General features: G+C 45.8%; 1 protein-coding gene across 1 annotated transcript in view; it reads left to right on the top strand.

The window, feature by feature from the left end:
* Positions 1–7,847: 7,847 nt before the first annotated feature.
* Positions 7,848–12,557, top strand: part of ELOVL5 (ELOVL fatty acid elongase 5) — a 39,102-nt gene continuing 34,392 nt past the window's right edge. The window contains exon 1 of the mRNA XM_057414004.1: positions 7,848–7,937. The gene's annotated coding sequence lies outside the window, so the exon portion shown is untranslated. The remainder of the gene's footprint in view (positions 7,938–12,557) is intronic.

Raw genomic sequence — 12,557 nt, 5'->3', positions numbered from 1 at the left:
TTCAAATTTATTAGATAAAAACTTGGTATTTATTACTTGGTACTAAAGTTATCAAGTAATAACAGTACAGCTATTGAACATTGATAGAGCCAAACCAGAAAATTAGATTGGTTCAGAAACAGACTCTTTTATTACAGAAAACACAGAAAAGATAAACCTTAAATGTAACAGACAAAACTGCAACAGGACACAAAAGGAGGAAGTTGCCTCATTTAAAACGGAGTTATGTGAGAGAAAGCCAAGGACTGGGTCTCATAACTTCAGTATTTTCACAAAACTGGCTGCTCACAGGTGTAGATGCACTAGCCTGCTACTCAGGAAAGCAGTCAACACAACCCACATCACATCATCAGCACATTGCAGCTAAGCAAATGTATATTGATGTGAGAGCCTAGTACATAGTTTCTGATAATAGTGTAATCATGCCATCCTCCTACAGCTTTTCAAATAAACCAATAGATGCAAGAAACCCTAATAATTGTTAGTGAGGCTGTTCAAGCACTAAAGTGAGAATTCGTGACTGGAAACAAAGGTTGCAGCAGACAAACTGACAGGTTTTAGCAGACTACAGCTTGGAAATGTTATAAGTGCAAAAAACATACTGTAAGCAGGAAGTTGGAATTACAGATAGGACCAAATTTTGCACCAGAGGTACAGGAGAAATGGTAGATGTCATCAAAGTTAAGTGTCAGGCTTAAAGAAAAACTGTAATACTAAAAGACAGGACTGCAAATGCAAATGCATTTGTTCATAAAAGAAGAGTCTTTGGATAAATGTCACCCTAGCAGCATGAAAAAAAAACCACTTTTGGAAGCAAACCCAAGTATATTAAAATACTGCTTTCATATTGAAGTCATAAGCAGCCACTTGCTGTTTTAAATTGTTGTTATTATTGGTATTTCTTTGATTAAAAGACTTCTGAGGGAGGCAGCGGGTTAACGAAGAAATTAGGGAGACTGATCAGGGCATTGCTTTTGACAAAGTCCATTTTCAAAAGCATACATCAGGCTTGTTTCTTTGCACAACAGCAGTACTGTGCCCCCAGAGACAGCAGCCTCTGCCCAAAGTAAGAATTCTTCTTTCCTGGGACAGCACCATGACCTCCTGTGAATTTTTACACACGGCCTTGGTTGGCAGCTGCACTCTCAACCTATACACTTGGGACACGGTGATCGATGTGGCTGAGGATGTTCATTTTAGCTGCTAACCTTGCACAGCAGGAACAGTTTACTATCTTTGGCTATGCTCAGGAAAATCTCACTGTGCCTAGGGATGCAGGAATTGATTTGATCATAGAATCATAGAATAGTTAGGGTTGGAAGATCATCTAGTTCCAACCCCCCTGCCCTGGGCAGGGACACCTCACACTAAACCATATCACCCAAGGCCTCGTCCATCATCTTTAAGACCTTTGCATATTTACAATGAGGCCTCTCTGAAGACATACCAGAATTGTATCAAATCTTTCCTTAGAGCTCCTTGGGTCATCAAAATTACTTCAGGCTGGTGCCACATTTCCATACACTTCTCCCATCTCCTAATTATTTGCGGTCCAATCTGCATGCATGCAGTGGGAAAGATCCCCTGCCCTGAATTTACAGTGTAAGTGGTCAAAACAAAGAGTGAGGGAGGAAGAGATGAATATCCACCATTATTTATCTCAGTCTACCTATATCCACTATTGTTCACAGCTGGGAAAAAAATGCGTTCCTAAGAGAATAAAAGGCAAACCACCCCTCCTTCCCAGGGAAAACTAAACTACTTTTCATCTAACAAAAGCAAGCTTATTCTTAAACATCCCCTACACAAAAACTGACCTGGATTGGTGGCTCTTCCTCTCAAGAAGGCTGCAGAGACTCCAGGGCAAAGGCAGGGTCTGCCTACACAGGTGAGAGCTGGAGCAATCCTAGGAAGTGGGAATGGATATCTGAACACTTCGTATCAGGCAAAAAGTTTACTCTCACCTTAGATCTTAGGCTGAGCAAGAAACAGAGTCAGCACATTGGGAAGAAGATAGGCAGGGGAGGACTCAGTGTTGTGTACTGAGGCTTTAGTATCCTGCAGCCGGGAAGGGAGGCTTCAGGATATCACAGACAGTGACCCTACAATAAAACAGACTGTTAAAATCATATGCAATAGTTTTCACTCAGGACAAATTCCAGGTACAATGATTTTATCAAAACACAGAAAAGATCTTCTGTGAACACTGAAGACTGAAAAAAGAAAGGAGCTATAGCAGGATTTGAGCTCTCTGTAGGGGAAGAGCCTCCTCAAAAAAATGACTGCAGTAATGACTTAACAGCTATCCCAGCTATCAGGTAAGAAATAGTGCCATAAAGTTCAACAAGAAGGAAATTTGAATGGATTAAATACTTGAAAAATTCCAATGTGGAATGAGAACCATTCACACTAATGTATAGTTTTCAGATAAAATTTCAAAAAGTACTTTCCCTCATCTCCTCTTTTGCATTGAGACAACACAATTTACTATTTGCTTTAAGCAGTGAGACAAAGTTTTCTCTCAACAACAGGATCCTCAAACAGTTTATGCTGGCTGCAATTAAAGGGAAAGGGACATGGAGCAAGGCACATGAAGAAGGATCACAAATGCTGCCCTTAACTGCTCCTCCAAAGCAGATCATCTAACACTCTTAATGGAAATACAGTGTTGTACTCCTACCAGCTCCATTATACTGAGTAACATGACAGGTCCAAATCCCAGTCCCACTAGCTCTGAGATAAAGCAGAAAATTGGTGACAGACTAATGCTTATGAGGTTGTTTTGGAAGAACGAACATTGTTTTGAAGGATTAGATGTTGTAATCCATACAGTAAGTCAACAAAAAGGCCCCATAACAGGAACAAGCAAGGAGTAAGCATCCAATTACTAATGCAAAATAATGCAGTTTATACTTTATTCACCCCTCTGTGATTACCATTAGCTCTTATAAAATCACTCTGCAACAGCAGAAACTGCTTGCTAGAGGAAGTGACATTACACTTTACCCCTTGAAGACCTTCTACTCTTAACTGCAGATGTGCCCAGAGTGTGAGGGGAATACCCAAAAGCAGGCAGGGAAAGAGTGAGCAAGGCCAACCTCTGGGAGCATTCCAGGGTGGCAGCAGAGTCAGTGGAACAGAGGAGTGAGTACCAGGGAGATCCTCGCATCCTGCTCCCTCCCTTGCACACTGCAACCATCAGCAAAAGCCCTGTATCGGCTACAGAGGGTCATGCCTTAGCAGGGACTGATCGCGCCAGAGAGAAATATTCTTTGAGTACAGGGCTGTAAACAAGACACTCCTCATTCCCACTTCTACTATAGACCCTGACAAAGAGGAGACAGAGTGAGGAAGACACATGGTCACCATCCACATGTGTTAGCTGAATATCTCTTCCTCTGGGTTAAGTGATCACTTTCTTCATGCCCAGTTTGAAACTACCTGCTCCTTTAATACTTGCTCATCAGAAACACCTTTGAATTCTCCATATGTCTCCTATCAGCAGCCCCAGCAGCCCCAATGACAGCTGCCCAGCAGTGCCATAGGGGCCAACCAGTGAATATATAGTGGCAAGATTCATGGGGCTTGTTATTTTCCCAGTTCAGGGCAATTACAGCTTTAGCAGCCAAAGAAAATAGCACATATTCCAAGTAACTGAGGTAAACAGCATTGACAAGGGTGGACTTAAATCAAATTTTCTCTCTGAGATGATGAGCAGCATGGTGAGAAAAAAAAAAAAAACACACTAACACCAATGGCAAAGAAAACTTTCTCATTATTTGACCTATTTGGCAAGAAACAAAATATTTTGCCCTTGGAGGACACCATTTGGGGTAAACCTTGCTCTTAAAATATACAGCAATTTTGGTGAGTTGGTGTAGGTCTTTAGTCCTATTTAATCATTTGCCTCCAGCACTGCACACTGCAGTGAGATATAAGAAGAGGAAGAGGAAATGCAGAAAAGTAACTGCTGATAATGTAAAAAGCATGAAATTGGATTAGAAACATAGCTAGGGACAAAAAACTGCCTCCACTCCAGCCTGTGAGAATTTTGCCCTCAATGGCAGAGAGCAAAAAGCACCCTCAAAACTTAATGCCAGTCTGTGAGGCAATCATACCTCAGGACAGTCAGGTAGTGTGTTCACACCAGTTTTATGCTGGAATCTCAGAGTTGCAGCTTCATCCAGCCACTTGCTTCTGAGACCTGCCAAGTACAAAATTGGGAAGAAAACCTCAGCTGGAAGCTTTTTCTATGAAGATCAAGTTCTTCAAAGTTAAACAAAGTTGTATAAACAGCATGAAGCATTCGTGGTTTGCACAACAGAAGAAAACACCATGTTCTGAAGAGACAGATGCTGAAACTTCAAGCCTGATACTTTAGTCCAGTGTTTGATTTAAAGAGAACAGTAATCGCATCCTACTTATCTCTCCGATAAAGAACATGGAGCTGCTGCAGTCAGCCTGGAGGGAAGCCAAGGCAAACCCAGGCAGAACTGAAAATTCCCGTTAAGATGACTGAGTGGCAAATGAGGGCTATTTATTCTAATCCATTTGTTAATTTACTTCAGGAAAAACTGGACTAATTTATTTATAATCAAAACAAGGACCTATTCATTACTGTGTCTGTAGTGAGCCACTACTAAATAGGCATAGCTAGGATTTCTAATAGATGTCTGAAAAAGAAGACAGACTTGGTAACTTACCCTCTCAAAAGAAGACCATTCAGAAGAAGACTCGTTTCCCTGCAACACACACTTCTACCACTTTATGCAGGATAATTTCAAACACTGCATTGATGGATCTTCTACTCTGAACTCTTTTGCCTCCCCAGTGGTGTAGCCCTCACTGACTCTTCACTCTATTTTTAGTTCCAGCTGTTCTCCGCCTATCTGTACTCTCAGACACTAGTATCTATTTAACCTCTTTCTTTTGCTTTATTTAGTTTGCTTGACTTAGTGAGGATAATGCTATCTACTGAGGCCTCTTGCTACCTCTGCTGCTGCTGTCTGGCCTGGGTCACTTAGGACTCTGCTTTCCACAGTGCTCAGATTCTGCCTCTTCTCTCTCTGAATGATTACAATAGTTATGAGACACAGGTAAAAATCAAATGCAAGGTATAATTTACCTTAAATCTGCCCTAGCACTCTTTCTGTCTAAATCCCTAATTCTGTTTAATTGGCTCTTCTCTGAACTCCAGCCTCATCGATCCCACTCTGATAACGAGGTCTCTGAAGCCCATCTGGAGCAAACATACCAGCAGCAACTTCATCATGGTTTGGTGGAGAGATTAATGGCAATGTCTTCACTTCTGGCAAACTTACAGATGCTCCAAGAGGGCAGGTACAATGCTGGGGCTCAGTACATATGTGCCCCAGAATGACACTGGCCAGCCCCTACCCCTCATCAAACGCCAAACCTTTAGTGCCAGAACATTTGGCATTATTTGCTTAGTTCTCCCAAACGGTTAATTCTGAAATTACAGTTCCCACAGCGTGACCTTGCTCTTGTTCTGTGACTGATAGCAGCATGAGCACTTTGGAGAGGCCATGGGAGGGAAGAACCAGCAACTCAGCAGGCGGGCAGGAAGTCTCATGCTGGAGCTGGACTGACAAAGCCCAAGTGCCACCCCCTACCCCCCACACCCCAACTTCATCCTTTCCCCATCGGCAGCTGTTTCCCCCTTCTTCAGTGCCAGCTGCTCGACCCTCTGCACATACAGAGCCTTATTAAAGCCCACCACCAAGCAAGAAGATCAAGTGGAGGGAGCCAAAATGGGTGCGTGCCAACCTCTGGCAGGCTTGGGAGACAGCGTGGGTACCAGGCAGTAGCACCTCCCTCTCCTACTCTGGATGCTGCTCACTTCCCTGCTACCACCTGCCTCTCCCTATACCCCACTCCATCCCTTTTTGCATCTAAAGTTGCAAATGGTTCTTATTTTTAAACCACCAGATTGAGTCTTAATTATTTAAGCATCTTCCAGATTTAGAAAGCTGTTTTGGCTGTGAAAGTAACATTCAGTGCAATCATCTCTCATCAATAAACCATGGAAACAAATGTGTACACCCATTGGAAAGCAACTTTATTTAAAGCACATTGAAATGTCACGTTCAGATTTACAGATGTGAAAAGCCTAACACTGGTCACGTTTCAGTAAGCTCATGACATTTTAGCTCAAGTAAGAAAAAACAGGACTTGCACCTTGCTCCATTAATTTTGGCAAAAGCAAGGTTGCCTGACTCCCCTCAAACAAGAGGGGATGCCTCGAAAACATCCAAAACACAAACTTGGGCAAAGGGCTTTCAGAAAGGAGAGTTGTGCTGGCTTTCGGATTTTTTATCCAAAGTGTTAAAGCCCATAGGCAAGGACAGCTGTGAGTGCTCATGCCTTACTGAAAACTGCTACAAAGCCTCAAATCATATGCTCAAAAGTCGTACAGGTTTTGGTCTTTCAAAGAGAAAGGGAAATGGAGGCTCAGGCTTTAAAGTGAAAACACCCACAACCCAAACCAAAAAGCATTCCTATTAACATCTTACTCCAATAAAGATGTAAGATTAAACAAAAAACTATGGAATAGCCTTGATGTATGCTTTGGAGAGAGATTTTTTTTTCTTGTCCCAGTAAGACTTTATGTGAGATTGTTTCTGACCCCACTGTGCAAACACGCTGCAGTATCATGTAGCCCATGTATGGCCCAGCATCACCTCTGGGGACTGTTTGCACACTGAGCCTCAATCAGGTGAGGTGAGGTTGCAACACACTGGTTCAGCTAAACGGCCATGGACATGGGACCAGCATGTTCCTAGCTGGAGAAGCCACTGGATACTGAGTTGGCACAATTAGCCTGGATGACTTCACCTTCTATAGCCACAGAGGAGGTTCTGGGAGACTCTTAACTCGAACTCTCTAAAATTGCTTCCTATGGAGTGAAGACACTTGATCTTGAACAAACCCCATGCAAATTGCTGCTTGACTTCTCTCCTTTGCAAAGCAAAGCTGCTCTTTATTTATGTATCATTTTCATTTAATGAGCGAAGAGATGGAACAAACTCTTAGGGGAAAAAAAAAAACTAAAAGGTCATCTTCCATCATGAGAGAGTATGTGAGAAGGAAAGAAACAAACTGCTTTCTCCCCATTGGCCATACCAACACCAAAGCACCCTCACTATTACTTTGTTAGGATCTCTCAGAGGTAATGAAGGGCCTGGAGCATTTAGAGGGGACCTTTCCTCCTTTGTTGAGCATCCTGGCCACTGGAGAGGAGCCAAAGAGAATGCCTTGAGGTTCCTTCCTCGGACATCTGACACTGTGGGGACGGGTTCAGCATACGCATCTAAATCACGCAACAAAACCAGGGGGTTTATTCTATAACCGAGTTAAAATCCTGCATGTTTCCTGCAACCAGAGCTTATATTTAAAACACTATGATGTCGTGAATCCCATTACTCAAAACACAGGGGGAAACAGACAAACCACCTATCCCTGTGACCCTTAATTTAGTCCTGCGGCTCATCTCATTAAGATAGTCTTTAATTACACGATCCCATATTGTTTTTCACCGGAGCCTCCAGCTTCCGCCGCCTGGGCAGGGATAGCCGACCCCTACACAACCAAGAGCCGCTCAACCGTCGCTCCACGCATCCAGGCGACGACCCCCTTCGGGCCGCGACTGGGAGCCCGCGCCCGCGCCCGCGCCCCCTTCCGGCCCCGTCCCCTCTCACCGATTGGCCCTGAGCGGCCGTGACGTCACAGCGTCCCCCTCTGCCACCGCCCGTTAGTCCCCCGCACCACTCTGACGTCACGGTCAGCCCACGGCCAGCTCGGGGGGCGGAGCCTCCTCCCGTCCACCGCCCCGCTCCGCCCCGGCCCCGCGGCGCCGCAGCGTGACTGAGCCGGGCGGCGCCCTCCCGCCTCCCTCAGAGCCGCCGCTGCAGCCGCAGGTAGGGCCGCGGTCCCCGGGTGGGACGGAGGGTAAAGCTGGAGGAGATGGAGGCGGGAAGGTACCGGATGGGAGCCGTGGGGCGCGCAGTAAGCGCAATAGCGGTGCTCCGTCCCCCGTTCGGCTGGTCTGGGGGAGGGATGGAGAGCCGGGGCGGCGGGATGGCCGGGGGTGTCTCCGGTAGCGTTTTTCCCCGGTGCAGTTAGTTAAGTGCATGATGCAATCCCGCATTGCCATGGCTACTGCTTCCCTGCGCGACCGCGGTTCTTTCCGCCGTGGTGGGGAACGGAGTCGGGAGGAATAATATGCGCTGGAAGGGGGATAACCCGTCCTGTCTCCCCACCCCCCGGCAGCGTTTGAGGGCGAGGAAACGGTCGTACGCTGCCTCCCCGGAGAGGGCTGAGTGCTGCTACGGCTCCAGACAGCGCAGCCCTGACCCGGTTTATCCCCCATCGTATGTGGACCCCGGGAATGGGGCTGGGTGGCAGCGGGAGGGCCCGGGGCGAAGGCGGCGGTGGCTGCTGCTGCTCCGTCTCCCCTGCCTCGTCTGCCCCTGCTCTTTGCTCACCGCCCCTGACAGCGTTACCGGGTTGGAAATGGAGCTGCTGGAAGGGTTAATTCCCGGGTTGGTCTGTGGGACAGGGCGGACGCCACGTTAAACTAGTGCCTTGATAGCGCATCTAAAAGGTGCCCTGCCTTTTTAAAATCTAAATGCCTAAAGGGTACAAGCATTTAAAAAGAAGTAGAAAAGGAAGAGCATGTGGTAGAAATGTGTCACTGTGTCAGATGTGTGTGCATGGACTTTCTTAAAAACTTTATGACTTTGCTTTTATCTCTTCCATCTCCTGGGACCCCTTGGGCATCCGCAGCATTAGAAGCTGGCAATGCTATGCAGAGTATCGTCTTGGGCAGTTTGTTTTCTCCTTCCCTGCCTATGCTGGCTGCTTTTCTGCCCTCGTCTCTCCCTTCCTGGTTCCCAGGGATGCAGCAGCTAAGGATCCGACTCTGGAGAGAGCTTTCCGGCACCGATCCGTGCTCGGAACCTGCAGACAAAAGGGCAGTTTGCCAGACCTGGAGAGGAATAGTTAACACCTTGGCTTCCTCAGAAAGAAGGGCTCCTGGCAGACAGCAAAAGGCGTTTCTCCCTCTAGCATCTGGCTGTGCTGCCTGCTCAGTGTCCCAGCCATGGTTGAACGGCAGTGCCCCGAACTGCTGATTTGTATTCTCACAGTGCTCTGGGTGATATCGGGTGATCTGGGATTCAGTACCACGGGGAAAAACGGGAGCAAAGCGTTCAGCCGGCTGCTAGCAATGGCCAGGGAAAACAAGGCAGGGGCATAACTGCAGTTAGGATGCTTCCTTCCTGTCAGGAAGTCTGAAACCGCTCTGTGTAAATGGAAACACGCCCTGCAGCTGAAACCAGAGGGCAAGCGTGCAGGCGTCTCCCGTGGTGGCACAGCCTTTAGCTGGAGTTTTGGGCCAGGTTGCTCTGCCAGGACCTGTCGCGGCCACGGACTCACCATAAGCGGTTGGCTTAAAGTTATCGCTGCTGGCCCCGGCTGGGTGGAGGGTTTTGCAGCTGTGAAGTTTTATAGATGTGGGCTAACGGTGCGACTTTTTCTTTGCTGTTAGAAACCTCAGTAGCTAGAGGTAAAGACCCTGTCCTCACTGCTGCTAACGGAAGTTGAAACTGCGTCAGGGAGAGTAAGCCCGTGCGCTCATGATCGTCTGATGCTGTTTAGCAACAAAACCTGGAGTTTCTTTTGGAAACATTCAGTTATTTCAAGTGCAGTAGACTTAGTCTGTTTTCAGAACAGTGAGTAGCCAAGGCATTTACTGTGGCTGGGAGGGAGCTCCACTTGCATGCACAGAGTGAGGCTTTCCCTTGGAAACTTACGGTACCTGGAGATAGCTGGGATCAGCTCAGTGGAGATCACTTTCCAGCTTTACGTGAACTAAGGAGCAGATGGAAAGGACTACTGTGCTGAGTTTGCTGAAGTTAAGAGTGGGTTTACCCTCGTGCCAGTTGAAATGGGTCAGGGATGCTAAAAGACATGCCAGACTTTTGCTGGATTTTACTGAATTTCTCACAAGGTACACATTACATATGTAATGCCTGGTGGAAGCCCGTAGGGACTTCTTTGTGGTTTTTATCCATAAGTAGCTATGTGAATTTATTGTTACTCTCCTGTATTTTAGCATTCAAATCCTAAATGCATTCAAATTCAGATGTAACCAGAGGGAGCAGCAATGAAATTAGCAGGAAACGTAGCTTTGTCTTGCAAGCTGGGAAAAGATCTGGCTTCAGTCTGTTTGCCTCGCTGTGCTTTCTAAAAAGCAACTGCACTTTGTGTGATTTAGTAACCTTTTCATACCAGCAGCTGATCAAATGGAGTGGCTTTGACTAAAACTCATATGTATTTGGTATATAAATATAGCATCATTAAGGATACTTAGTCTATTTAGACTTTTTACGAGGGCATGTAGGGATAGGACAAGGAGGAATAGCTTAAAACTGACAGAGGGGAGATTTAGATTAGATATTAGGAGGAAGTTATTTACTGTCCTGTTTACTAGAGGATGGAGAGGCGCTGGAACAGGTTGCCCAGAGAAGCTGTGGCTGCCTCATCCCTGGCAGTGTTCAAGGCCAGGCTGGATGGGGCTTGGGGCAACTGGGTCTAGTGGAAGGTGTCCCTGCCCATGGCAGGGAGGTTGGAACTAGATGATCTTTAAGGTCCCTTCCAACCTAAACCATTCCATGATTCTGTGTACTGTCTAACCAGTCTGTGGGTATACTTACTGCAGTATTTTTAGTAAGTTGATGTTGTCTTTACTTTCTCAGCAAGAATTCCCTCTTGTTGTATTCCTTGCTTTTAGTGCACTCGGAATTAAAATATTTTGAATTCTAAAGTCTAATCTCCTCTTTCCCTGCTGACCTTCATTTTATGCTGTTTACAAGAGGAATTAACTTAGAGACGATAAGATTAATGATCAAAACAAAAACCTAGATTGGAAATAATGCCCCAAATCCATTAGGTGTCTCTGGGCAGCACCTGTAATTGCTCATTCTTTTGTGACTTGCTGGGAGCAGATTTTTGAAATATGTTTGAGGATTCAGGTTTTTGGAATGATGGTGGAGCTAGCAATGTTACAAGATTTCAGGCTGATGGAGCACTCAAGTCTGACAGCCACAAGTGGAAAGGCTGGCAGTGAGAGCAATCCAGATCTGCCCCTTGGGAAGCATATTCCCAAAGGGAATGTAAGTGACATTCAGTTGGTAATTGGTTAAATACTCTCAAGTACTGAGCTGACCTCGTTCCTTTACCTCCCTTATTTTGGGGCAGCAAACATTGCAACATCAAAAGCTTCTGTTCCTGCTGAGGTCGGGAAAAAAGACACCCATACAGAGCAAGGTGGTGGTACTTACAAGGTTACAGTGCTCATCTCTGCCTGTCTTCTAGTGATCTCAGCAGTCCTCGCTCCATGGCGCAGACAAAGCACGTCTCCCAGTTAACACCATCTAAGACAAATACTGGGGAGAGAAACAGAAATTCTATGTGGTCTCACGTTAAAACAGCATCATGTTTCTGTGTCTTGTTGCCTCTCTGTCCCTCTTGGAGCTAGCACTAAAAGAATGTCACCTTCAGCATTCATCCTTGCTCCTGCCTGCTGCTGCCCAACAGCAGGAGTGGTGTGGTGAAGCAAGCCAGCAGTTGGGTGCGAGGGTGGGCTCAGTGGTATTTTGGGTGTCACCTTGCCACCAGCACAGGAGGTGGCTTAGGCAGTGCTCTGCTCACTGCCTGACCAGGGGTTCCTGCTGTGGCAGCAAGAAGCCAGAGCTCCCATGCACAGTCATTTCCTGGGATGGGTCATGCCGTAGAGATTCCTTCAGACTTGGAAGGAATTTGGGAGCAAACATGCTCTTGGAGGCATGTTTGTTGTTTATTTTATTCCAGACATGAAGGGAAGGGTTCGTTCTCTGAGTTCAGAGGCAGGGATGGAATGCTTTTTAACTGCTGAGGAGCAGAGCCACAAATACTTCTACCTATTATTTCTTGGCTTGCTTTTACTCCCATGAGTGGCACACTGCGTTGAGATGGGTCACAAGCAAACTCTGTTGCCTGTTCAAAGCTGTTAAAGCTTCACTTAGATTTGGCAGCAACTCATATAGGTTGTGAAGGGATGTATAGGTGATGATGCTGTTTGCTGTAACCTCCTCTGCATAAAACTGAACAACTTGCTCATTTTATCCTCTTAATTTTTCATAACTTCCTTTCACTGCCATGTCTGAATTTAGTTGTGTAGGGTGAGATCTATAAAACTGCTTAAACATAGAAATACTTTGGGGGCTGTTAGCCTCAGCTCTTCTCAGTAATGCTTTTGTTTTCCTGTTTTTGCAACGTACAAAATGATGTTCTTCCAGGATGCAACATATGCTTTTGAAAGCTGTTTGACTATAACAGACTTAAGAAATTGATGCTTACTGCATGCTAGTCAGAGCACACTTCTCTGTGTGCATCCAGACATTTACAAAAGTGACAGTAATCCTTGTAATCTGTGGCTGTCTTGTCATACGCAGTATAGTTGCTAATTTGTTTTGTGATTCTTAAGAGATACAAAA

Source organism: Pezoporus wallicus, unplaced genomic scaffold (genome assembly GCF_028554395.1).
Source record: "Pezoporus wallicus isolate ANWC-B61680 ecotype Strahan unplaced genomic scaffold, APGP_CSIRO_Pwel_v1 contig_6428, whole genome shotgun sequence".
NCBI classification, from domain to species: Eukaryota; Metazoa; Chordata; class Aves; order Psittaciformes; family Psittacidae; genus Pezoporus; species Pezoporus wallicus.
Note: the sequence above shows the minus strand (reverse complement) of the source record. Positions and strands in the feature narration are given on the sequence as shown.